Here is a 5,000-nt window from a genome sequence, read left to right on the forward strand (position 1 = left end):
AGTTCTGTTTCCTAAAAGTTTTTCTCTCTCTCTTTTTTTTTTTCTTCTTTCTTTGGTAATGTTTGTTTTTGTTATCATTGGATACATTTGTTGTTTTGAATAACAAATACAAATTTATTTACGTATGAAAGGGAATAGGAGAAAAAATAAAGAATGTAAATTATAATGAAATCAATGACAGCATCAAACGGAAATGATGATAATTATAATAATAATAAGCAAAATCATCCATTGTTTATATAAAGACATAAGATATTAAGGAAATTACAACAGTCATGACGCTGGCAGCAAACGTAAGGACTAGTAATAGCGATGAAATCAGTAATAGCAATTAAAATGATGGTACTAGTGCTAGTACTGTTATATAAACTGGTAATGATAATGGATATATTGATAACTATGATAATTTCAATAACAATAACAATAACTATGTGATTTTAATAATAATGATAACAACAGCAACAATAGCAATAATGATATTGATAATAATGATAATTATAATAATAGCAATAATAATATCAGTAAAGATATATAAATAAAGGATATAATATATAAGAGCAATAATGATAATAATGATGATGATGATGATGATGATGATGATGATGATGATGATGACGATGACGATGATAACAATATGAACAATGACAATAATAATGACAATAATGATTTTGGTGATAATAATAATGATGATGATTCCAATAATGACAGTGATACAGCTCTAGAAATAATAATACTATCACAATTACTACTACTAATAAGAATTACGATGACAATAGTGACAATGATAAGAGTGAAAATAATAAAAACAATAGGAATTATAATTTTAGTGATAATAGTAATAATAATGATAGTAATAGTAATAATGACAATAAAGATAACAAGAACAACAAGAACAACAATAATAATAATAGTATTAATAATAGCAATAATGTTGATGAAAATAATAACAATAAGAAATAACAAAAGTAACAGTGAAAATAATGATAACAATAATAATAATGATAATACTAATAATACTAATAATGATAGTAAAAATAATGGCGATAATAATAATAATAATAATAATAATAACAATAATAATAATAATAATGATAATAATGATAATAATAATAATAATAATAATAATAATAATAACAATAATAATAGTAATGTTAATGATAATGATGATATTATTAATGATGATAATGATAATAATAATAATAATAATAATAATAATAATGATAATAATAACAATAATAATTGTTATTATCACTATTATTATTATCATTATTAATAGCAATAACAATAATAATAATAATAATAATAATAATAATAATAATAATAATAATAATAATTATCATTATTATTATTATTATTATTATTATTATTATTATTATTATTATTATTATTATTATTATTATAACAACAATAATAATAATAACAATAATAATAATAATAATTATTATCATTTTTATTATTATTATAATAAGAGCAACAACAACAACAATAACAATAATAATAATAATAATAATAATAATAATGATAATAATAATAACAATAATAATAATGATAATGACAATAATAGTAATAATAATAATAATAATAATAATAATAATAATAATAATAATAACAATAATAATAACAATAATAATGATAATAATAATAATGATAATAATAATAATAACAATAATAATAAAAATAACAACAATAATAACAATAATAATGATAATAATAATAATAATAATAATAATAATAATAATAATAATGATAATAATAGTAATAATAATAATAACAATAACAATAACAATAATAATGATAATAATAATAATAATAATAATAATAATAATAATAATAATAATAATAATGATAATAGTAATAATAATAATAATAATAATAATAATAATAATAATAATAATAATAATTATGATAATAATAATGGTAATAATAATAATGATAACAATGATGATAATGATAATAATAATAATAATAAAGATTATGATTATGATAATGAATACGATGGTAATGAAGATGTTGACTCATAATAACGACAGTAGTCAGCGTGAAAGAGAAGTTTATAAAATATAGGCCTTTTTTCCCAAGCTGATACTCAATAATGAATGTTCGAGCTCCAGAGCCTATGTAAATACTGATAAAGACTATTTCTCTTCCCTATTATTAGAACGTTTGATGAACCTTTCACTTTGACTCCATGAAGCGATTCTAATAATAATCATTATGTTATATTTTCCTCTCGAAATGAGTAATATTCTAACTAGTTCCTACAAGTGTTTTTTTTTTTTTCTTCTAGCTTGCAAGATTTATAAACGCGTTTACACTTAATCAGCAAGCAAATGACCACAGCGGAAATAAATCACGCTTTTTCTTGTTACCAACATAACTTGTGATTAAACGGTTTTATGACTGATTGACTTGATTCGGTTTTACATCAAGAATTCTCTCACAAGGGCTACAACGGTGCAGAAGACTGTCAAATCAAGTGGATGGCCTCGCAAATATCGGACCGCGCGTATTACTGATGCACTACGGTGGCCCCTTTTTTAAACTCTGTAATAAACTGTTTTAAGCTTTGTTTAAATCCTTCCTGGATCAATTATCATGTTGTTACCACCCTCAGAGCCTATAAAAGAACCTATCTGGATTCCCAAGATTACGTTATCAAAACTGTCTGTAATGTTTAATAAATGGTGAAACTAATGGTAAAAAAATGTATGTAACATGAAAATCATAATTTCACGTCATCAAAACAGTCTGTAAAGTTTAATAAATTGTGAAACTAATGGTAACAAATATATATAATATGACGATCATAATATCACAGGGTAATCATTCTTGGCACGAAACAGCCTTGAAATATCGAATGAGAAGAGTTAGACAGGAATATGCAAAATTATGTTTATGGTAAATGTATCAGTAAATCTATATCGATCTATATGACATAAATTTCTGTGATATATTCTAATTATGTCTTAATTTCAGAACGCAAATATAGTGGATAGAGCCTCACAGAGTAATGAGAAGTGTCAGGGACAGATAGGAAGAGAGATACAGGTATTATCAGTGATGAAATTCGCTACAGACATCTTTAATATATTGTTGCTATAATGAAAAGGAAGAGCATCGTTCGTTTTACAGGTGTGCAGTGTGTGGTGAATCTGTGAATGAGCCACCCTTCTTCATGGGTTAGTGTATGTGCTGATGAACGTGAGATCACAGTTTGACTTATTTTCTTTCTTTTACTCCTGGCTCTTCTCTTGTCATCTCTGTCTGTCTGCCTATCTCTGTCTCATTCTCCCTCCCTCTCCCTACCACCTTCCTCCTCTCCCTCCCTCTCCCCCCCTCCCATCTGTTTCGCCTCTGCCCCTCCTTCCCTCCCTCATTCTCCCTTTCCCTTTCTCTCTTTCTCCTGATCCCCTTTTTCTCCCCCTCCCTTCCCCAAAACCACGGAGCACAAACAGCGACCTACTTCTGTGTATGTAGGCATTGGGCCTATGCCTTTACCCTATGTCTAATGTCAGGCGGGGATTAGTCTTTAGATAAACAGTGTCATTGCTTTTTAATAAGTGTGTCTGGAAGAAAACGGAAGAAGGAGAAGGAGAGTAAGAAGAAGAAGAAGAAGAAGAAGAAGAAGAGAGAGAGAGAGAGAGAGAGAGAGAGAGAGAGAGAGAGAGAGAGAGAGAGAGAGAGAGAAAGAGAGAGAGAGAGAGAGAGAGAGAGAGAGAGAGAGAGAGAGAGAGAGAGAGAGAGAGAGAGAGAGAGAGAGAGGGGGGGGGTTAAAACCTAGATCAATTTTCATATATATATGAATAAATAAATACATGGCTAGATAAATAAATAAATAAGTAGACACATTTGGATAAAGATGAGTGTGTGTGTAAAAACACACAGGCACTTATCACTGCCAGATCCCCGTGTCAAGGCCGCCCCCTATTCCCACAAACGACGAAACTCGACCCTTGCCCTTAGCATTAGCGTGCTTCCCATAATTCCAGCGTGATATAACACCCATTCACTGTTTTAGACAAGACGATAAGGAAGCTCCCTCAGCCCTCGTTGATAAGGGGCGAAGAGGCAATGGTCGGAAGCGTCTCTGTCTCACTCGTGGTCTCTCCTTCCTTTGGGCAGCACAGGACGCTTGGGCGGTGAGTGAAGGCTTCGTCTGTGTGGTTCGTGGAATGAGTGATAATTTGTCTCGTTTTTTTATGGATGAGAAAACGTGAGTTCATTATTTTCTAGTTTGTGGAAAGATCGTTGATTTGTCAATTTATATATATGTATGTATGTATGTATGTATGTATGTATGTATGTGTGAACGTGTGTCTGTCCGTCGTTCTCGATATTTCATTCTCTCTTTCTACATTAATCTAATGATTTTAATATTGTGACTAAAATAATTTGAACATTATGAAGCAATTGCCAAATTCCGAGTATAGAATTTCAGCGGAATATAATGTAAAATATATGCATTTGATGAATTGCAACTAAATATGTAATTTAACAGTTAATGTAATTTGTACGTAAGAAAGCAATGGTTTCAACGTACAACATATTTTTTATACGTTTTCTATAGATAACACAATTAATCATATTTCATTCTTATTGAGGGAAAATAAGAAATAAAAAATAAAAAAAACTATTTAAGTGTAATCTGACGGCATTTTTGGAACGACCTAAAATAAAACTGTTTTTATTATTAACTTAAACTTTATGTTACTACTAAAATATTGCGTTACTTCAACTCTTATTGTTTTTACTTTTTCAAGTTTAATTTTGCATTAATAAGCATGTCTGCTTTGACGAATACAATAAAACGACTTCGAACAATCATTCACTGTGTCCGAAGACGCCGAAACTATTTTTTGCGGACCCCCTTATGATTATTTCTGCATTTTCACCATTAATATGTAATCCGTTTCTTTTACTCTACAAGCATAAGTTAAAAGGAGCATCCGCATTTTGACTATATTAGTTTTCATTACTTGAAAAGGTTTAGATGCATAGAT

The 5,000-nt window shown here is 28.5% G+C and overlaps 1 protein-coding gene across 1 annotated transcript in view; it reads left to right on the forward strand.

Moving 5' to 3' along the window:
- Positions 1-4,098: 4,098 nt before the first annotated feature.
- The window catches only part of LOC125027892, a 25,859-nt gene continuing 24,957 nt past the window's right edge, over positions 4,099-5,000 (forward strand). The window contains exon 1 of the mRNA XM_047617023.1: positions 4,099-4,139. The gene's annotated coding sequence lies outside the window, so the exon portion shown is untranslated. The remainder of the gene's footprint in view (positions 4,140-5,000) is intronic.

This window comes from Penaeus chinensis, chromosome 8 (genome assembly GCF_019202785.1).
Source record: "Penaeus chinensis breed Huanghai No. 1 chromosome 8, ASM1920278v2, whole genome shotgun sequence".
Taxonomy (NCBI): domain Eukaryota; kingdom Metazoa; phylum Arthropoda; class Malacostraca; order Decapoda; family Penaeidae; genus Penaeus; species Penaeus chinensis.